A 23972-nucleotide genomic window follows, 5' to 3' on the forward strand; every position below is an offset into this window, starting at 1 on the left:
CAGTCTTAGAAGGTTGTACCTTTCTAAGAATTTGTCCATTTCTTCCAGGTTGTGCATTTTATTGGCATATAGTTGCTTGTAGTAGTCTCTTATGATCCTTTGTATTTATGTGGTGTCAGTTGTAACTTCTCCTTTTTCATTGCTAATTTTATCGATTTGAGTCCTCTCCCTTTTTTTCTTGATGTGTCTGGCTAAAGATATATCAATTTTGTTTATCTTCTCAAAGAACCAGCTTTCAGTTTCATTGATGTTTGCTATTGTTTGAAAGACACAAATTGTATTACAGGAATTAATATATTGCATGAGGTCATGGGTAAGCATTAAAGGCCTGAGACTCATTCTGTCTCGTTTAGATATCTTTTTTCTTTATTCCATAATGGAGAATGGCAAATTCAGAAGCTATGGGAGCCAGTCAGATAACATAGATGAGTGCAGTAGGTTGGTATAAGAAAATTTGGAATGGTGAAGACTGTGGCAAACCACTACTCACTCATCACTTTGCTGTAGCTGCCCTGTGCAAATGTGAACCAGTGTTACCAGGTCTTCCAGTTTTCCAAGAGATGATAGAAATCTCCATTTTAGTTAACTCCTTTTTTCAGTGTTGGAAACTAATTTTAAAAGTTTTAATCACTATGCACAGCAAATAAAACTTATCTGCTTATCATTAATTTTTTAATTTAACTTTAGAGAATAATCTTTATTCCTTTACTGAACTAGTATTTATTGATGGCCTATTATATGTTTATTTATCAAAATTTTAAATGTTTACATGGCTACAGAAATATTTTGCCCTTGTATATGTGCAAAAATGTATAAGAATGTCCACTGCGGCAAAATGGAAATCTCATCAGGACAGGGACTTTTAAATTATTATATATTTATATATAATATTATTTATTATATTTATTAATTGATATTATTATTTATTATTCATTTATTGAACAGTCCTTGTATATAGTAGGTACTTACTATATATTTATTCACATACATATATATGTAATTAACCTAAATTTCATCAACAGAACTAGTTAAATAAATTATGGTACCTCCACACAGTGAAATAATATGTAACAGTTAAAGAAAAATGAAAAATTATTTAGGACATATTTTCAAGAGTAAAAAGCAAGTTGCATAAGATATTTTCATTTATATCAAAGGAAAATTAAGCATATATATGCATAAATATATAAGTAAATATTAAAGGCTCTACAAAGTTATATACTAAACTCTTACAATGATACTTCTATGAGAAAAATGGGAGGTGGGACTTCTACTTTCACTTCATATAAGTCTGTATTGTTTGACTATTTTTGATGAATATATATGTATTACTTGTATATTTTAAAAGACTAACAATTTAGCTCCAATAACAAGTAAATGAAATAAAATAACATGTGATTTAATTTCTTAACTTTCAGGTTAATGGAGATTATAAAAAAGCCAAAACTGGTGAGGATAGAGATCAATGCCAGCAGGAATACAGGGAAAGGGAAAATCTCATGCTCAGTTGCCGGAGAAGTAAGTACAACTTTTCTGGAGGGCAATTTGGGACTACATATTAAATCTTTAATGTGCATACACTCTAAGCATTCCCATCAGTAGGAATTATCTTAAGGAGATAATTGGACAATAGTACAGAGAATGTTCTTTACAATGTTGTTTATAATATTGAAAAACAGAAAACAACTAGATATCGATAATTAGGGTTTGGTTAAATAAATGTACCATGTAAATATAACCATGAGATATAATATGATTGCATTAACAGACAAAGAATATACACACACGTATACATAGGCACATATATGAGAGACAGTACAGAAGCATGGTTAAGTACTTGCAGTCTGGATTCAGACTGCCTTAATTTGAATGTCAGTACTGCCACTTACTAAGCTTTGTAATTTGAGACAAAGTACTGAAACCTTTTTTTCGTTAGTTTTATTATCTGTATGGTGGGGTTAAAATATGATCTACTACACATAGTTGTAAGAATTAAATTAAATAGTTCATTATAACAAAATCTTTTTATTTTACATAAAGAGAGATCTGGAAAAAAATCATTAACATGTTGATAGTGGTAGTCTTTAGGTGGTAAAACTGAATGGATTTTTTTTCTTTCTTATATATACCTTTCTATATAATTTTAATTTTCCAAAACTAACACCTATCTTTGTAAATAGAGGAGATATTCGGAAGAATGATTGGGAGAGTGGAAGGAAGGAAGGAAGAGAGGCAGGATACCCGACTGCTTCAGGCTAGGTCTCACGGGTTAGGCAATACTCTGATGAAATTACAGAAAAGTATAGGAACTAGTTTTCAGCTCCATAGATTTAAAAAGTCTTTACCATTCATCCAGTGTAGATAAGACTGTAGGGAACTGATAGAAGCTACATAGCTTCATGGATGACTCAATAATAAACCAGAATGTACGTAAGTCAGTTGTTTTTTTGCCAATAGGAAAGCACAAATTGGAAATATAGCTCTTTCATTGAAACATTGCCTAACAAATTAAAACCACAATAAGATACTAACACATACCCACTAAAATAGCTAATGTAATAAAGACTGACAGTAATAAGTGTTGACAAGGTTATGGAGCAACTAAAATCTAGTGCATTGTTAGTAGGAATGCCAAACTGGTACAGCCTCTTTATAAAACAGTTTGGCAGTGTCTTATAAAATTGAACACATTTTACCTTATGATTCAGCAATTCTACTCCTTGTATTTGCTTCAGAGAAATAAACACATATATCCATGTAAAAATGTGTAGTTGAATATTCATAGCAGCATTATTTATAACAGCTAAAAACATAAAGTAATACCAATTTTCAAATGAATAAATAAATTATGGTATATTCATACCATAGAATACTTCTCAGCAACACACACAGCAACATGGATGAATTTTAAAAGCATGCTAAGATGAAAGAAGTCAAACACAAAAGACTATATTTCATGCAACTCCATTTTTTTTTTTTTTTTTTTTTTTTTTTTGGTGCAGTACGGGGGCCTCTCACTATTGTGGCCTCTCCCGTTGTGGAGCACAGGCTCCGGACGCACAGGTTCAGCGGCCATGGCTCACGGGCCCAGCTGCTCCGCGGCATGTGGGATCTTCCCGGGCCGGGGCACGAACGCATGTCCCCTGCATCGGCAGGCGGACTCTCAACCACTGCGCCACCAGGGAAGCCCCATGCAACTCCATTTTTATGAAATGCTAGAAAAGGCAAAGCTACCAGTAATAGAAAGAGTATCAGCATTGCCTGGAGTCAGGAATGAGGAGAGGTCATCAAGGGCAACAGGCCTGAAAGAGACTTTTTTAGGGTGAAGGAATTGTTCTAATACATCTTGATAGGAGATGTGGTTACACAATTATATGCAATTATCATAATTCATCAAATTGTACACTTAAAATTGGTAATATTTATTGTATGCAATTAATATCTTAATTAACAAAACAGTTATTGGAAAGGATAGAGTCAGTTTTTATTATCTGATAAATGGTATCATTCCATTAAGTCTCTTTCTCTCTCTCTCTCTCTCTATATATATTATATGTATATATGTACCATAAGAATTAAAATTTGCAGGAGACCGGAATATCTACATTCATTGGTGGGGCATCCTTTTCCCTTTTCCTTTCATTCTTTTTCCCAAACAATAGGAGTTCTAGAATCTCTGTATAAAAATTGTTTTAGGAGTGGCTATCCAGTTAAAAATGGAGGCAAGAGATTATAAGGGGGCTAAAGCCTCCAAAACCATCTTTAGTGGCAGTTGCATTTTCAAATACTGTAGTGATTTCAATCAGGCACTAGTCAGTTATAAATATATGAAAGGAAATTTGCACTACACATTAATATTATCAGTGACATATTTAAAAACTTTGCCTTAAGGGTAAGGTTTACTTCTGCAGGTAGCTAATTTCTTCATTGTTCTGTTTTACTATAGTTAGCTTCAAAGAGAGAGAGATAACAGTACCATATTCTTGAATTTATTTCCAAATTCTGGCAATCCATTATGTTTAGACCCTATATCTCTTTGCAATCTTCACGTATATATTCAATAATTAAAAATGTAATAACAATTCAGTTTTTAGCCTATGTCTTTTTTATAGACTTCTGATTATATCAAGGTTGAAAGTTATTATAAAATTTTCCTGATATTACAATGTATGTTTTGGAGTCAGGAAAACCTGGGTTTGAATTCTGGTTCTGAAGCATTCATTTGTAATTTCAGTGATATGTTTTCCCTTCATCTGTGAAATAGAGATATTCACATTTACCTTCTGAGGTTAGGATTTTATACATATACATACACACACACAGTGGTCACAGTATCTGTCACATGTAAACCCTGAAGCAAACACTAAAAGATTATGAAGCAAAGATTTATAGCTAAAAAGCCAAGAAGGAATCAAGATGGAATCATATAAAAATACTGTATTAGTCCAAAAGACGGCAAAAAAAGAGAGGAAAGGGGGGAAAAATGAGACAGAAAACAAATATCAAGATGGTAGGTTTAAATCCAATAATATCAATAATCACATTAAATATCAATGTTTAAATACCTAAAATGCAGGTTGAAAGATTAGACAAGGAAGCAAGACCCAAATATATCATGTTTGCAAGAAACTCACTTTAAATACGAAGACACAGACAGGGTAAAAGTAAAAGGGTGAGAAATAGAAATATGTACTATGCAAACGCTATTCAGAAAAAAGCTGGGGTGACTATATACATATCAGACGAGGTAGATTTCAGAGCAAAGAATAAAATTAGTCTGTCTCCTTCTTCAGACCCTCAGTCCTCCAGATCATTCCTGTGAGGCAACACATTACCCACTGTTCTGTATCTTTCCAGAATGAGTTTATGAATATATAAGCATATATCACTTTTATTTTTCGCCCAAGGGAGCATACTATATTCACTATTGTGTACTTTGTTTTTCCAAATATATCTAGGGCATTATCTTGTACTGTTATATATAGATCTATCCCATTCTTTTTATCAACTGCATAGTAAAGAATAAAGTTTATTTTTAACAACTTTATTGGGGTATAATTGCTTTACAATGTTGTGTTAGTTTCTGCTGAATCACAAAGTGAATCAGTTATACATATACATATATCCCAATATCCCCTCCCTTTTGTGTCTCCCTCCCACCAAGAATAAAGTATTCTTTTTTTAAGGTCTCCATCAAAAAAAACCAGGGTGTCCAAATTCTAGCTAATGTGGCTAGGTGAAGCCCCCCTAAAATAAGATTGGAATGTAACTAATTTAAAGAATGCTGGACACCTGCATCTCCAGCACATTCAAAAGTAAGGTCAATATCTTAACATGTCACACTCCTACACCATTACATCAACTCACACTTCTACCAGTTTATTGTTTTTTGAAGACATAAGCTTCCACCAACTTAGTCTCCAAGGTAATTCTTAACTTCTCCTTCTCCCTTATCCTTCCCCAAACTGCAATCAAATCTTATAGATTACACTCTCAAGATGTCCCAGTAAGTTGGAGATAGATAATGAAATTCTTTTTGAAGTTCATTGCTACTGATTCAATGTACTGCCAATAAGACTAATATGTGCATCCAATTTCAGTCTTCATTGCCAGACGTTTTGTCTGTAAACTTGCATCATAGAAGAAACTTAGAGTTATTTAGTGACAAATTGATATTTCTAATATTCCATATTCAAAAACTTTCTTTCCAGATTCCTTCTTTATAATTTTATACATTGTTCTTATTTATGAAAATGTTTCTGGTCTGGTGGAATATATAGTGTTGTATAACTATAATGGGGATTTGTGGATCATCTTTCTTTTGACAAGTGCCAAGTACTTTAATAAGTTCTGTTTCATATGTCCTAATAATATCTCCTTGAAATAGGAAGAAAATATTGTCTTTTCACTTTATTAACGAAAGAACAGAAACATAGATATATCAGGTAATTAGTGTTTGCCTACCTGATATATCAGGTAACAAGTGTGCTAGTGACAGAGCTGGGACTAGAACCCAGGTTTCCTCACGTTCAAGCGTTCAGATTATAAGTTTCAGAATCATAAAACTGTCACCTCTGCAGTTTTGCAAAAGTAATAGCATATACTCTCACACATTCTGAATTTCTAGAGCTTAATAATAATCCATTAAAAAATATCTTCCTTCTAATCTCATTGGAAAAGAACATTTCTCAAGAAATGTAGAGAATACGTATTCAACCACTGATTCTCTTCATCAAGAACTTTGTTGTAAAATGAGCTTAAAATGTGATGACATCAGCCTCAATATTACACCTATTTTCATTCTTCTAAATTATTGTCCAAACATATAAATGCCCTAGACTCTAAATCAATCATTTGAAACTGGTCGACTACAGCTTTGAAAATATTGGGCGCATCATAAACATCGTGCCCATCTCTCACTTCTCTTTCATCATGGAACATATATAGTCTGTACTCATTCATAGAAATATCTCATGGCTCTGGTAAAAGCTTATGAATAAACTTCTCTGTCCAGCTGTGTATTTCTGAGTAATTAGATGAATTAAATAATCCAGCAAACAAAATTCTAAACAGTGACTCAATGGCAACAGGAATAGTTGAATAAACGTGTTTGTTTAAATGGGAAACCTATATTTCTCTGAAGTAGAGAAATTTGCAAGAAAAACTGAAGAAAACAGTCTATAAAAAGAGAATTTAAACTTGGAAAATTTTCATTGCAATTATAGTAGTATGTTAGAATTTGATTGAAAAACATTTTAATTATGGTCATTTTCTCTTTGAGCTTTCATTTCATAGATTTCTGTACATTGGCTTTGCTTTTTGTAGAACTCAATAGATTGAATTTTTATTGTGTTTAGCAATGTGTATTTTGGATTATGTGTGTACATAATTCTAATATTGTTTTTCATTTCTCATCTCTGTATCTGAGCATGTGCACATCCTTGGAGAATAAGTGATATCTGAGAACTATTTGGCTGTGAGGAAGGAGAGCATATAGTTGACATGATTTAATTTATCTACAGTAAAAAACATGACAGAAATGAAATAGGTAGGATTTTTAAGCAAGCAAAATATACTATGTAAGCATTAATGTAATGAAAATAATGGGAGATTTTGATGATAAATAATAAGCAATGAACACTTTAAATTATTCATCACACAATTGGTATTATAATTCTAGAAATTAAAAAAAATCTGTATCTCCTTACCAATTTTAATTTTCCACATTTAATTTTTGTTTGTACCTATATACAAACATAATTTTAACATAATTGTTATTTTGAGGGGATGTAATTTTGTGTTCTGACTTGGGAAAATGAATACTTTTTATAGATAAGAAATTCTTTGAAAAAGTGCAGTGGATATTAATTTCATTTGATATTTTAAAATATTGAAAATAAAAATAATGAGGAAGAATCGTTCTCTAAAATATCCTCCAATTTTTTAAAAATAAAAGGTAGGGCTTCCCTGGTGGCGCAGTGGTTGAGAGTCCGCCTGTCGATGCAGGGGGCACGGGTTCATGCCCTGGCCGGGGAAGATCCCACATGCCGCGGAGCGGCTGGGCCCGTGAGCCATGGCCGCTGAGCCTGCGCGTCCGGAGCCTGTGCTCCGCAACGGGAGAGGCCACAACAGTGAGAGGCCCGCGTATGGCAAAAAAATATATAAATAAATAAATAAAAGGTAGAGATATAAATCAATAAAGAACAAATAATTAACCTACCTGATTTGTTTATAGGATTTTCTTTGTTTTTCTTCATCACTGACTCCTTTTTCTCTCTCAGGCAAAAGGAAATTTATACACCCTTAATTCTGCTTTCTTTTGAAATGCACAATAATTGTTGTCCAATCAGTTGAAATATTCTAATGCTATTAGTGCAGAACACTGATGTGTGGATGGCTGGGAACATTTTGCCCATATCAGTCCTAGTTAAAAACTCAACATTAACTTTGTATCTTATGGAAAACACTTTTGCTTCCTAAGACTTATGAAGACTTTTCAATCATCAATGGATGATTTCCCATCCATTGGCAAGATCCCATCTGGTAAATGTAGTAGCTTTTATTACTGTTCACCAAATATTCTGTTTTTCTTCCCTTTGAAGTCCCTTGCTGAGAGACCATTAATCTCTGCCCAAAGATCAGGTGGTTTGTTTTGACCAATTAAATGAGCAGAGGTGACAGAAGTCGCTTCTGGCAAGAACTTTTAAGAACCAGTACATGGTTCACTGGTTCTCTTTTTCTTTTGCCAAGGGATTGGTAATCAGACTGCTCATTGCTCTACTAGCTTAAGTCCTAAAACAAAGCCCCTGGCTGTCTTGGGATGGATACTTAGAATGATTAAGAAGTAAACTTTTGTTGTTGCAAACCACTGAGATTTTAGAGGTCACTGAAATTCGAAGTCCACCAAGTTATCTCAGGGAGGAGATAATCCTGCCAATTTGCATGAGCAGCAAACTCTTAAGAGGCAAAGGAAGAAAATGGTGTCATTGGATCTTTTTAGGTACTGGAGTGATGGAAGAGGGGTCAGTCACTCAATAGGAGCCATAGTGATAGAGGAATCCGGTCATTACCATAATAGCGCACCAAGAAAGAGAAATCACTGATCTCTTTTTGCATCTGCTTTGCCATCTCCTACCAGTGCCTTCCACTGGCTGAATTTCACAGGAAGAGGATAAGGAAGCATGTGGATATAGTTCACAGAGATCAGCCCTTTGGGGTTGGCAGAGAAGGCAGAGTAGGATGAAAGGTTGGTCTTGGAAGGGCAAACAGAAGAACCTATGCACCTCCTTATTGCTATATTCCCAATTCCTGTTTGTTTGCCTAGCGCATAGGGAATACTTAAAGATATTTAATGGATGAAAGAATGAAGAACATAGACATTAAAAGCAAAGTAATTAATATGGATGCTAAGATCAGGCTGCATTTCTTGGCTTTTTTAGGAAATTAGTTTACTTCAATAAGTTGTCTTGTCACTGAGTATTGTCATGAGAGGGTTTTAGCTATTGATATAAAATACTTTTAAGCCAAATTTTGAACTCCTATGAAGAATACTAAAAAGTAAAGTAACTGGGGAAGGAATTGTGAAAGAGATCATATTGGTATGCAAAATTGAGGTGACTCAATTTGAACAAGTTTATTGAGTAGATAATTAAGTGAAGAAGGTGAGTCAGAAAATGTAATTCATGACATGCAGTTACACACAATTACTCAAATTATCACTGGTATTGATATTTGGTGGAGTGTCAGCTGGGGCAAGGCATTAGGAGATCATGTGGTTGTGGCATTTGATCACTATGGCAACAATGATCATTAAGAGACTGTGGGATGGGCTGATTATCTCTGTGTTGTAAAGCTTATAAAAAAGAAAACAATAAGCTTAGTGCTTGAACTCAAACCAAAGACCTGAAGAGAATATCAGAAAGCTTCTATGGAAGCTTTAAGCAAGATTTCCTAACCTAGAATCCACATTAAGAATTCATGTTTCTTATCTAAGGTAGGGACACTTGTTGGGAAGAAGTGAAAACTATTATTTGAAATAGGGACATTTGGGCAGGCATAGATGAGGCTGAGAACTTAGAAACTCAAATTCCTTTGAAGCTGCCTTGACAATGGAAGATGCTTTCTCCCACTGTCTAATGAAACCAGTCTTTCCTTCCAGAAGAACTTTTCAATAACTTCGCTTGGGGCAGTTGCCTCTCAAGGGGGTACCTGTTCTCCTCAAGACACTCCTGCCCCATTCACCATGCCTTATTGCCTCCAGGACCATAATGAGAATTAAATCCCAACATAACCATGAGACCCAGCATAATCCTGAGAGAAAATTGCAAGGTCTGCTCTGGGAGATCATCTTGCCAATTTATAGAAACAAGAATCTGGCAAGCATGAATTAGATTGAATGCTAAAGAGATTAGGTCAAGGTGAATGAATTGTAAGATTTAATTGGCCAGTGATTCTCAAAATGTGGTCATTGGACCAGCCAGCATCAGCATCACCTGAGAACTTGTAGGAATGCAGATTTCCTAGACTCCATCCTAGACCTAATGAATCAGAAATTCTAGGGCATGGGGCCTGGAAATCTGTTTTAACAAATCATCTAGGTGATCTGGTACATGTTAAAATTTGAGAACCATTGGAATATGCTAAATATATGTATGTGGCCTCTACTAGAATATGAGATTTTAGTATTTTAGGTAGAAAAATTGGGAGTGAGTCAAACAGTTGGCTGGTAAATGAAAGCCTGGACTCAATGGTTTCCTGTAGTTAATGAGTTTAAGATTACAGAATTACCTTGACATAATGTAGAAAAGGAAGCTTGATGGCTTAGAGAAATAAGAATGTTAGAACAGATTTAAAATGTGCAATTTGCTCCACACCCTCTCACCTTCCTTACTCCAGAACATCCTGGAGGACACCTCCTTCATTCAAAACATACTAAAATGCAATGGAAGGAAGAGAGCACCCTTGAAAACCTCTGTGCTGGCATCCCTAACGGCTGAGGATGGACATGAGCATGTTGCCATGAAAATGAACTCCCTGAGTAGCAAGGCCAAGTGGCTGCTCTTAACTGTCAGAGACAAGGTGGGCACAATTATCCCAATATCCTGATTAATACTAATACCTTATTATTAATAATAATATATTTTATTATTATTAATAATATCTTATTAGACACAGTTTACAGAGTGGTAATCAGAGTGTTTTGACCAACATGGACATGTGCCAGTGACTAATTGATCACAAGGTCACTGGCAATTAAATATATGGGCAATCTTATAAGGTGTTTCTTGACTTATATAAAGTAAAAGCCAATTTAAGTTGTCAGTGAGAATTAGCCTCATACCCAGTTCCCAATTCACAGATCTGAAATCCTTTAATTAAGGAGCAGGCCAGGTCCCTTTGAGGAAGAATGTAGCCTGAAATATGGCCACAAATGGCATCCATGGCTTTTCCAGATTAACCTATGGTCATTTACCAGGATGATTTTTACTGGGGAAAGGAAATCCCCGGTCCTTCTGGGGGTTTTTAGATAGTGAATTTGAGATAATAGTCTTTAGGAGACAAAACACTATTATGGCCCAGTGGTCAGAGTATGGACTTAACGGGGTCAAGTGATAAATGAAGTCTTGACTTCATTTAATCTGACAATGGATTCAATAAGTCCACAGACCCATCCTGTAGTTATTTCCACAGTTTCTGAATATATTAAAAAATAGACTTTTTTTATCAGCTGAGGCATCAACTTAGAAACAACAACTGGTGAGTTTAGGTTGCTATGCTATAGAATGTAGTATATGCCTTAAACTAACATTAGATATATAGTGCCCTTTTAGCCAGAATGCAGAGATGCCAGAATCAAAGAATGGAGGTGGGAGTTACCTGTCTTAGTATCTCATATTTCAATTAAGTATTCAGAAGATTTAGAAATCCTAATTTCCAAGGTAGAACAATTTCTGCCAGGAAACATAGTTATTGTTCCATTAAATTAAGAGCTGAGTCAATCTTTTGGCTATTTTGGGGCTTCTCATGCTGAAGAACCAACAGGAAGATCTTACTCTATTGGCTAAGGTAATTGCTATGTGGAAATTGGGTTACTGTGATACAGTAGAGGCAAGAAAAAATACGTGTGGAACTCGAGGGTTTCACTGAGGAACTTCTTACTGTTCCATAAAAATGGTCCGTGGGAAACTGTGAAATCTCAATAAAGTCAGCACCACTAAGAATTTTAAATTGTGGAAATAAAGGTTTAGGTCATCCTTCCAGGTAAATAACCCCAATCAGAAAAATACATGGAAGAAGTGATGGATATAATTTTAGGTCTCATGACCAGCTACAAAAGCAGATATTATAGTGGCTGTATCTTATGTTAATTTCATTTCCCCCCCCCTTTTTCTGCTACTGAATATAAAAAGTTCCAATGGGAGGTTAATTATAATTTAAGTTTCAGGAAGGGGCATGAATGAACTGAAATCACTCCATATTTATGGAATAGCTGATGTCACTTTTGTGTGAGGGGTAAGAGTTTTTTCATGGGATGGAGAGGCAAAAATTAATGCTATGAGGCAAAAATTATAAACTAAGCTGTTTATGCGCTGTCCCGCCCCCCTTCCCATCTATTATGGCATAACAAATTACTTTCCAAACCTAGCGTCTTTTTGTTGTTGTTGGTGGTGGTTTTTTTGCGGTACGTGGGCCTCTCGCTGTTGTGGCCTCTCCCGTTGCGGAGCACAGGCTCCGGATGCGCAGGCTCAGCAGCCATGGCTCACGGGCCTAGCCGCTCCGCGACATGTGGGATCTTCCCGGACCGGGGCATGAACCTGTGTCTCCTGCATCGGCAGGCGGACTCTCAACCACTGCGCCACCAGGGAAGCCCTCAAACCTAGCATCTTAAAAGAACAATATTTTATTGTCCCATAATTTCTGTGGGTCAGAAATCCAGACATAGCTTAGCTAGATACTCTGACTCAGGTTCTCTCGGAGGGCTGAAGCCCATCTAAAGACTTGTCTTGTAAAGAATCTACTTCCGAGCTCACTCACGTGGCTATTGGCAGGATTCTGTTCCTCAGGGTTGTTGGACTGAGGGCCTCAGTTCCTTGTTGGGCTGGAGACTTTTCTCATTTTTTTGCCATGTGGGACTCTCTATAGGGCAGCTCATAAGATGGCAGCTGGCTTCCCATAGAGTAAGGAAGTGAGAAAGCAAGGAATGGTGTCTAATATGGAAGCCCATGATGGAAGCCAGGATGGAGTCATATCATGGAAGTGACTTTTCAACACTTTTATCATATTCTATTCATCAGAAGTATACGACTTTTCCAGCCTCACTTCAGGGGGAGGATACGCAAGGGAATGAATACCAGGAGGCAATGATCATTGGGAGCCACTTGGAGGCTGCTTCTCATACCCTCAATTCATTCTCTGCCCGATTCTGCCCTGATATGGATCTCAGTTGGACTGCATCACTCAGGCTCATACCCTCTGGCTTTCTGTTGGGTTTTACCAATGGCAAGTCCAGGCAGAAGAATAAAAGATGAAAGAGAAATAGAAATATAGTAGAAATATTTCTTTTGCTGCTTTTTTTCTGCTTTCATGCTGTGTTTCTGGCAGTAGCTGTGCTCTTCTGCCTCATAATTCTGCTCGCCTAGCTCCAGACTTCACTAGGTGCTGGTAACACCATTTCCTCCTCTTCCCTCTTCAGGCTTAGGAATGATTTAGGCTTTCCACAATTGCCAGTCCCTGAATACCTCAACATCTCCTGCTGATTCTTTAATTCTTCACACACATCTACAAATGTTTCTTGCATTAAATTCTTTGGTTTCCCTAATAGCACCTTGAATAGTACACATTTCTTAAGGGAAGAGATTATGTATCATTATTTCTTTAGTCCTAATGCCTAACATGGTAAACGTTTAATCAGTGTTGGATGATTAAGTGGATGGGTGGGTGGGTAGAGGGGTGAACCTAGTTTGAGTAATACGAAAGAAAGGAAAGATAAAATATTATAAATTATCCGAAAATTCTTCACTGACACAGAGACATTAGGCCTCTATGTTTTGTCTGAGACGAAACAGAGAAAAGAATTAAATCTCTAGTGAAAAATGGCAATTTTAAAGAAGTAATTTTCTTTTGATAGAGAAGGGAAAAAAGAAACTTATTTAAATCAAGCCAACAAGTCCACAGTAGTGTAAGAGGAGATTTTTCAGAGGGTTACCCAGTTTATGGAAGCAAAATGCATACTGAATTGGCTTAATATTAAATAGCCATAACCAAAGGGTGTGGTTATTTTTATACCATTTCTAAACAATTAAGTTTGTTCCAGCTATGTGTGTCATGAAAAAACTTTTGTCAGTGATGTTTAAATTTATGTTAATGATCAAGGGAAATTAAGCTGATGTTTGAAAGTATTTGAGTTTTAGGCATAAAATGCTCCACATAAAATAAACCATACTGTGTTCTAAATATTAATGTACAATTAGTAAAAACTCTGACCCTTTGAAGAAAGACAACTAAAAGTATTTACTGTTAGATAACTTCATTCTGCAAGATGTAATATCGTAGAACTATGGCATTTTCACAATTTACTTTGTCAGGGCAAGATACCGTATTCTCTGATATTTTGGCTTCTATCATTTTGCCACCATAGTAAGAAATGGCCTTAGTGTTCTGGGTTAGAATTGCCCTGTCAGTATAAGGCAAATTCTAAGGACCATCTGTTTTCTCTCTGTAAAGTGTGTTATAGCAGCCTTGCAAATAATTTTCAAAAATTGACTTGTTCATTGTTTTCCCTACCTGCCCTCACCTCAGGAGAAATATATTTGAACAGTAAATTCATAGTCTTTATTACTTCTGAAGCCCCCATGGTTACTTGCAATGGACAAGTGAATAAGGGAATATTTGCAAGACTGGTATAGAGACTATGAGGAAGAGTAGAGTTTATAGGTAGAATCCATTCGACTCAAAAGCATTTTATTAGTGAGAAATTTATTTTTTAATGTATTTTTATACAGCCCAACTACCTAGCTAATTTATGTTTTAAAAAAAATCTCTAGGCGTACCTTTTCTTGTCTTAATTGGCAGTTTTATTGGCATAGCGTTGACAACAGTCCTCATTAATACAACATTCGTCGCACTTAAAGAAACCTAAGATGGTGTGCTACAGGGGGTAAAAATATCTCAAACAACTCTGCACCTTCTTCCCAACATTTGCAATCAGTATAATCAAAGAGTTGAGAGAAATTAATAAAGTGACAGAAACCAATCATGTTCAAAAAGGAACTCTAACACTAAAAGCCTCAACTTCTTAATTATATCCTCTCTTCCATTTCAAGCACACACATGCACAGACCTACATATATCTTAATATCAGCATATTCAAAAATATACTCACTTTTTCAGTCTTGAACTACCTTACAGATCCCCAGAGAGGTGCAAGGTCTAGGAAATTGTTCACTTAATAGAGAACCAAGAATTCTTTTCACTAAAAATATTTGTAATCAGCCTCCCAAGTGGTTAATAAAACATGTGACTGCATGTGAAGCAGGCCAAAGAAAAAAGTGACAAATCCATTTATTTCTTAAAAATCAAAACATTATATTGAGAAATCTGTTACTCACTCACCTGCCAAGTTCTAAGATTAGAAATCTTTGTTTTCACTGCAACAGTTGATGCTACTGCAAACTGCTAAGTCACTTGAGGAACCTGCTCCCTGTTCTATTTCAGATGTTTCTTCTTCAATAACTTTTTAATTAAAAAGCTTTACAGAGAACCCTAAACTTAGAGTCATAAGAGCAATGCTTTTAGATTTCCCCCCTCTCTTATGTGTGTATATATGTCTATAATTCTCCAGATTTATTAAAATAAGTGCTGTCCTACAGGCCGAAATAAAGCTACAAATACAACATCTGTCTCATTTCTCTAATTATCTCATGGATATCTACCAATGTATTAATTAACTTCTAAATTTCATGACTCTGTCGACCATACAGTTCCTTCTCTCAGTATCATCTGCTCTCAGTATTGTTCATAGTTTTAAAAATTAAATCAACCTTTTTCTATAGGTTTCATTTGAGTATGACTTGACCAATCACTATAGAGCTATTTAGTCCACCATTTTATTAAGACACTACGTCTTCATGCATAGTAGTATCATGGTATATTTATTCCTTTGTTTGCAATAGAGAGAAATGTAATAAACCACTAATAGTATCATGGGTTAAGAGATGCTAAAAGGCCAGAGTCTACTGTAAACCATTCTTCTTACTACATGGTGTGGTGTATGAAACTCTCACCATTAGTGTCACTGTTTTTAGTTAAGTTGAATAGGTCACGACAATTATATAATCTAATAATGTTACAAGGAAGTACTCTAATATCACGACAATAACAGGCTTGATGTAACTTGAAACCTATCTAAACAAAATAAAACCCATAATCCTTGCCAGTGGGTTTGGGACCAAACTTAACTTTTCACTGAGTCTTCAGATTCTACAACTTTTCCACGATTTAAGATGGATTCTTCAAAACTCCAGAAAAAAAATTTAAAAAAAGAATCTTCTTTTTCCCCACACACTATTACATAGCTAAGGTTTAGAGAAAGCTCCAAAAGTTGAGGAATGTGTGTAAAAGATCTTGAACGACAGAGCTGTTTTTGTTCACTCTCCCTCCTTTGCTACAAAGAAAAACAAGAACATGGGTGACCTATAAGGATAAGGGAAACAGATTTCCATCTGTAAGCCTATAAGGGGCCATTGAAAACAAGGGTATGAAAAGAAGTTTTAAAAGTTATAAGGAACACATTCAGAGAAGAGTTTCAAATGAAAACAAGCAATTAATGAGGTGGGTAACAACAGGAATTGAGCATATGCCAAGGCCTGCCCCCTATCTCATGCCTCTTTGGTGAGAGAAATTGCTTTTTTTCCCTTTACTATGTAACCCTATCCTGAACTTTATGACCTTTAGAAGAAAGAAAGATACTCAGGAAATAAAATTAGGATTATCATTGCTGGTAGCAAAATGAGAGGCTAGTGGGTTTATTGTTTAGAAACCATTCTAAGAAAGAATACCAAAGCAAGGAAATTAACGTTTGTCTGAAAATGATACAAAGAGCACATTGTGGCTGCAAGTCTATAAACTGCATAGTGTTCTAGAATAACTACATGGGCAATATGAAATGATAGTTTAAGGAGTTTGCTTATATATGCAGATACTTAATCTGGATAATTTAAAGAAATAGTTGTGACCTTGGGCAAATTTGATAATCTCTTTGTGTGCCTCAGTTTCCCCATCCTTAAAATAGAAATAACAAAGAACCCATCTCATAATTTGTTACTACTAACCTATATAATATATTTAAAATATTTAGAGCTGTGCCTGACACAAAGTAAGCACTCAGTAAATATTACTACTCTGCCATTAAAAGCATAGACTTTTGTTAAAATATCTGAAAAAATACTTCAGTTCTCCAGTGTACCTTAAAAAGAGGTTTTGTATGAATGCCTGTAATAGGCTGAATAATATCCCCCAAAGAGATCCAGGTAAATCCTAATCTCTGGAACCTGTGAATGTTACTTTATATGGCAAAAGCATCTTTGCTGATATGATTACATTAAGGATCTTGAGGTAGTGAGACTTTCCTGAATTATCTGGGTGGGCTTTAAATGTAACCACAAGTGTCCTTATAAAAGAGAGGCAGAGGGAGACCTGCGTACAGAAGAAGGCCATGTGATGCCTATAGCAAAATGGTTACTTTGCTGGCTTCGAAGATAGAGGAAGGAGCCACAAGCCAAGGAATGTAAGGAATGCATCTCTTGAAGCAGGAAAAGGCAAGGAAACAGATTCCCCCCTAGAGTCTCCAGAGGGAGCAAGTCCCTCCTGACATCCTGATTTTAGCCCAGTGAAACTGATTTTAGACATCTGTACTCTAGAACTGTAAAAGAATAAATTTCCATTAAGTCAGTAAGTTTGGGGTAATTTGTTACATCAGCAACAGGAAACTAATGTAATGTCACACATGTTAATTAATTAAATTAGCCATGTGCTATGGCGTGAAATGGTTATGGGAAAGTATTATTATCTGGTTTACGTAGTCAAAATAGGGATCTGTTTGCTTAAATTTTACAAACTGATAAGGTTTCTCCACCATCCCAGTGCCCAAAACTGATTTACTGCTCCATTCTCAGGCAGTGAGTGGAGACTTGAATTCAGACAGGGCTATGGGCATTTAGTGGGAGACCCTTTGAGCTTTCTTTCTATGCTTAATTTACCACTTCAGACATGCACACTTTAATTTGCTAATCTGAGGTAAGATAATACTACTTTTTAGGTAGCTGTCTTAAATACAAGCATAGAGACCTGCCACATTTTACAAAGCAAAAAGTGGATGGATCAGGCAGGGAAACTCTTGGTGTTGTGGAAAAGTACTGGCTTTGGAGCCAGGGAAATCCAAGTTTGAATCCTAGATCTACTATAAACTTTGAGACCTTTATCCTCTTTGGATTACAGTTTCCTCCGGCATAAAATAAGAATTTTTTAAAAGGGCCATTTGTGATAAAAATGGTCTCATTTTATTTATAACCACGTGCTCCAAGTCCACATTGTCTTTAGAATCAGGAATTCCAATCCTTTTTCCAGAGGCTCCCCTCATTGAATGTTTCTGAGAATTCATCTCCACTCACTGCCTGAGAATGGAGCAGCAGATCAGATGGTGCCTCTAGCTGGATTTCAACACTGCTGGCCCCTTATAAAATTTTGGTATCTACTGGTCCCAGAGGCTCTGGTGCTACCTCCACTGCCTGCAGTACTTCTGAGGCAGGCTGCAACACGCTCTGGTGCCCTCTGAGCATATCTGCACTGGGTCTTCAAGAAAAAAAAAATGGCAAGAATGGATTCTTGAGGTGAATGGCCAGGCAGAAGGTGAAAGATGTCCTTCCTTCCATGTTACACTTAGTCAGGGTGTGTTCCATAGCAGATAGCTGGCCACAAAGAGGCATCCTGAAGATTTTATGTTTTTAAGCTCATTTGATTCTCCCACACGATTATTTTCCCCTGGGCATTATCACCAGTACTGAATTTGATGAATCCAGAAGGATAGTGCCAAGTAAAATTTAGATAAACCCACAGTTGACAAATCCAAGTATTAATTGGGAGATGTCAGCTCTATTTAGAAGAGCTTCTTAATCTTTTGTAGATTATATCAAGAAAGAACTGTGACCTTCTAAGAACTATCCAACAGTGTCACTAAGACACAGCACTTGGCCTAGATCAGAAATGTAATCTCAATGCTCCTCTCAGCATAAAATAGAATTCACCAAATTTGCAGACATTTTCCTTAGAACCTACCACACTGCAGATTCTTTAGAAATTATGCCATCCTTATGAGCCCAGAAGCTACAAACCAGTAAACGGTCTTAGAAAACATTTGGTTACCAGAAAACAATGGTTTATCTTGACCTCTGACAAAATTTGCACATGACTTATTCACTGAGTCAAGCATCTCACTGTGGACCAGCCAGATCATTCATTTGATGGTAAATGATTGTCCATCTAAACCTGTTAATTAAAATATACAGCATTAGATTTTTTTTTTCCATTAGAGAACATCTCTATTGCCTACTGATTGGTCAAATAGAAACAATACCCCAGTTCTTAAATTTTGGAGATGACACACTCCTTCCCATGACAGTGAATGTATGCAAAGCCCACAAAATGTGGTGTATAAGAAATATCAAGAGGCTTTTGTGGTCTGTGGACCCCAGGTTAAAAACTATTGAGACACAAAGAATTTCAAATATGAAGCAAGATTTTCAGACATTTGTGTGACAACACAGAGCTTAGGACATCAAATAGGATTTTTGTTGATAACATAACACTGAGTTGATAATAATTAGTTGTATTGTGTGTCTTTAATGCATTTGGGTGGGAGAATTGGACAAAATAAATATATTTGATTTGGTGTTGCAAATAGATTTTTATTAAAATTTTCTGTTTATATAGGATAGCATATTAGTTGTCTAGGGCTGTCTTCTCACTGTTATGGAGGCTGGAAGTCCAAGATCAAGGTGCCTGCAGGGTTGGTTTCTTCTGATGTCTCTCTTTGGTTTGCAGATAGCTGCCTTTTTGCAGCCTCTTCTTATGATTGTCCCTCTGTGGGTTCACACTCCTAGTGTCTTTTCATATGTCCAAATTTTTTCTTCTTAGGACACTAGTCAGATTGGATTAGGATCCACCATGTGACCTCATTTAATCTTTATGACTTCTTTAAAGGCCCTATTTCCCATACAGTCACATTCCTAGGTATGGGGGGTGGGGGATGGGGGAGGTAGGGCTTCGACATATGAATTTAGGGGGAGACATAGTTCAGGCCGTAACACATAGTATATGAATTTACTTGCCTTTATTTGCCCCTAAAAGTGTTATTTCAAATTCCAAATTTTCAAACTTGAATTATCCTTCAGAAACATTACATTGTATAGAAATTGCACCTCATTTTGTTATGTTAACCTGATGTCAATAAAACTGGCAATGGTTAATTTGTGGCCCAAAGAAAACAACCACAGACAAAAAAGGCTTTATAAAGAGAAAATAGTAATAACTGTAGTTTGAAGAGCTTTTCTTGGTCTTAAATGTCATCATGGAATAAGTAATGTAAATAATTAATATGTAGTTTTGAAAAGATTTATAATATTTGTTTAATTGTCATGTTTGCTTTTAATGTATAAGAATTGGTGTACAAGTTATTCTTGGCAATGGAAAGACTATACAAATTATATTTTAATTCTCACCACACTACTGAGTTTGCTATGTTACAAACATATCAATAATATATTTGCAAATCTGCCAGCTGAGGTTGGAAATTGCAAGGGAGAAAGTATTGGTGGGTTTATATTACAATAGGCTAAAAGAGCAAACATTAGACATTTATTTAGAAATAGTACACTTATTGTTAACTTTCACTGTTAAACTAAACTTCCCAAATAAAATATCTTATATTGGTGTGCATGCAGAAATGACAAAAGGTGAATACAAAGAGGTAAAAATTATACAGCTGAAGCATGGACACAAATCCAAAGCAAATGAAATTAATATTGTATATTAAAATGGTAAATATTTAGGCAATAAATCTTACAATATCAAGGTTATCAGTAGGTCAACTTCCACATTTGTGAAAAAGGCATCAAAAAGAGAACAGTCTACTTAGTCCTTCTCCCTTACCAAAAGTCTTTTTTACAAAGAGGAAATCAGTATTTTGTGAGAATTGGATCTTTTTTTTTCATTTTCCAATGAGCAATCAGTTTTAAGTAATATTAAAGGCATTTGAACCCAGAAAATATGCAAAATATAAACAAAATTTTAACCCTATTGCATGGTGTGTCAGATGAACAACAGAAATAATTGCTGTCAGTTTGTGCTTTTTTGACCAATAATTCTCTGTATTTCCTACAAGTAACTTGAGTGATGCAAATGACCTTATTTTTACAGCATGCTTTTATTAAATAGTTTATTATTTTGGCAGACTAATAAAGATTTTGGTATTTGCTTTTATTTGCAATAATATTACCACCACATAAAAAAGGATTTTATGTTCTTTTTGAGGAACAAGGAGGATAAAAGTGGTGATGGATAGCGCAACTGAGGCATCAGCAATGAGCTGGAAATGAGACACATAAATATGAAAGCAGAGCTAAGAAAATAGAACTGCACCCTTGGCCTTTCTTAAAAGAACATGCACACTTCATGGTTCATTCACACTGTTACAGAAACTCCTTTTGTTTCCAGTGAATCAGGGAATACATGTGAAGTCTGAAACACTATTCTTACTCATAGCTGACTGACTTCTTCTATTTAATTAGACTCATTCCAGGGAAATATTTCCAAGCTTTCTGAGGATGTTTAGATTTGAGAAAAAAAAATAATCAATTGACTAAAAAGTTGGTGGCTGGAGGGACGGAAGGGGAATCAAAACAGATTTACTATTTTTATTATTAATTAGCACAGTGCACAGAAATGAAAGCATTCCACACTGTAGCATCTTAGAGTCAATAGAGAAATTGTGTAGTATTTAAGCATATTCGATGTAGGTGGCTAGGCAATTGAATGTGTCATTAAGGACAAATAATATTATATATATATATATATAAACAATGGGTAGCCCACATTAGATGGAGGCTTTGGGAATTATAGCATTATATCTTGCCAGTGATGGTATGCGTTTATTCAAAAATTATAATTGTTTTTGTGTTGTTTTCTGACAATGTCAGTATGTAAATTTTACATGTCAAATATTATATATTTATTGTCACCAGAGTATGTTTAGTATTAATTTTATCTTTTTCCGTTAATAACATGTTTCCTTGTAGCAGCATTTAATTGTTACCATGAATGAAAGCAGATTGTGATGAAGAAATGAAGGGAAGGTAAATCTTTTATTCAGGGCTAGAACCTGAATTGGCAGCTCTTAGCTCAGTAATATTCAAACGTGGAACTATTTTTCTTTGCACATGAAAGTGCAGCCAATAGATGAAAGTAGGAAGAAGTAATATGTTGTGAGCTGAGAAATCCACTGCTTTCATTATTGACATAATTCTTCAGATCTTACAGAGGGAGAGAGCTCTACCATTTGGACTCTTGCTGCAAAGACTTACAATAGACATGATTCTGACAAGAGGTTGGTGGTAGCTGAACAGACTTAACAATTAATGGTATGCCAAGGCTGAGTTCAGAGAATTGCTTTACCCAATGCCAATCATTCATTCCTGGCAGTAGCACTTCACATCTTTCCTGGGATGCCGTCCAACCACAGTGGCATCTAAAATATATCGAGCAGTGTTACAGTTGGAGGTGAAATTGAAACTTGCGCCAAACAGAAGTGACAAATTCACATGGCTGAGTGTTGCCTAGCAATCAGGTCCAAGGGGGATGTGGCAATTCTGCGTTTACCCATAGGGGTGTGTAAAGGGGGAAAGAAGTATTTACATTAGAGCTTAGGTGGTCTGATGAGTAGAGCCAGGTGTATGAGAGACTTCATTTCACTTCCACAGTGTTAGGAGGTAGGAATTGAAGTGGCATAGGGAAAGGAGGGCAGCAGCTGAAGTTGGTAGGATAAGCAGCTTTCAAGTCGGAGGTTCTCAGCAATTAACCTGGGGGAGGGGGAGAGCAGCAAGATGCCAAGATGCCAGACTTGCTTCAGAAATTCATGGCAATTAGCCATCCTGCTGCCTTTTGACTGCAGGCCTCTGATGCACCTCTGTTCAGCTGACACTTGGCAGCTGGGTGGCCCCAGGGTAAAGCGAGCAAATGGTGGCCTTCTCGTCCCAGAAATCCACCTGGGAGCAAAGCTCCCGCTGGGCAGCCAGACTCAAGAGGTTAGTGGAAGGAATGGAACGCTCAAACTGCAATGCTAACCTTGTGCCCTCATTTACTGTTTCTTTTGAGGGTTTCCCATTCCACCTATTTTTTATTGGTCTTTTCTTTACCTTGGAGAATGCTACTCAAACTCCCCCTACCCTATACTCTATAGTACAAAGTGACTGTCAGAATCAACGATCAACCTACGAAACAGCAAGTGGATACATCAAAATACCAACTCTGGGGAAAGAGACACAGTGCTTGCCCTATAAAATTTTCTCAGGTCACAACCTGAGAAATTTTGTGCAAATAATTTTGTCTTGGGTTTTCCACCCCTCCTTATTTGGAAGAAGAATAAACCTGGAAATTTGTAGTGTAGATTTAACTGTTTAGTGGAGGAACTCATGGAGGTATTACAGCCACCACACCGTAGATGGTTTTCTTCTTTGCCTACTTTTTTGTTGTTCTCTTTCTTTTGAACTGTTAGGACCTCATTAACCTGATGAGTCTAGACTTCACGGCCCTGTGTGAGAGAAGAGCCCAATCTAGACTGAGATGGTGGACATTGTCATTCCCCCGTGTGGTGCTCACTAATCCATAGACTTACTCTTAATGAATCTCAGGCCTGAGTGAGTGCCCATTCCCAATGTTGCAAAGCTTCAATACTATGTCTAGGGTGTTTGGCTAAATTTGTAAGTAATCTGTTGTTTTCTCAAGGAGACTACAACTTCTAAGGGCAGGAACTTCTAAGTAGGGTCAGATAAGATAAAAAGGTGAAAATGTAAAGTGCTATGTAATTGTAAGGTATTTTTGTTATTTCTATTATGTGTGGTATGCTGCTCATTTCACAATAGATGTTTAATAAATGCTGGTGGATCAATGGACAGGCTAGATTCATGGATGAATTGATAATGACTGACGAATGTATAAAACCACACATACATTTAAGAGATTCAATAGATCATAAAGCTGGCTAATAATAATAACAACAACTAAATTTAGGGACTGCTCATTTTATGTCAGCCTAAATTCTTTACATTAATTAACTCATTTAATTCTCACAACAACAATATGAGGTAGATATTATGATTCTCATTTAAAATGAGAGGGTTGTTGCACAGAAAGGTTAATCAGTT

General features: G+C 36.0%; 1 long non-coding RNA gene across 1 annotated transcript in view; it reads left to right on the forward strand.

Moving 5' to 3' along the window:
* Positions 1 to 23972, forward strand: part of LOC307182792 — a 279819-nt gene that overhangs the window by 13910 nt on the left and 241937 nt on the right. Inside the window, exon 2 of the long non-coding RNA XR_013827262.1 lies at positions 1419 to 1518. This is a non-coding gene — a long non-coding RNA (uncharacterized lncRNA). The remainder of the gene's footprint in view (positions 1 to 1418; positions 1519 to 23972) is intronic.

This window comes from Stenella coeruleoalba, assembly GCF_951394435.1.
Source record: "Stenella coeruleoalba genome assembly, chromosome: 2".
In the NCBI taxonomy this organism is placed as follows: domain Eukaryota; kingdom Metazoa; phylum Chordata; class Mammalia; order Artiodactyla; family Delphinidae; genus Stenella; species Stenella coeruleoalba.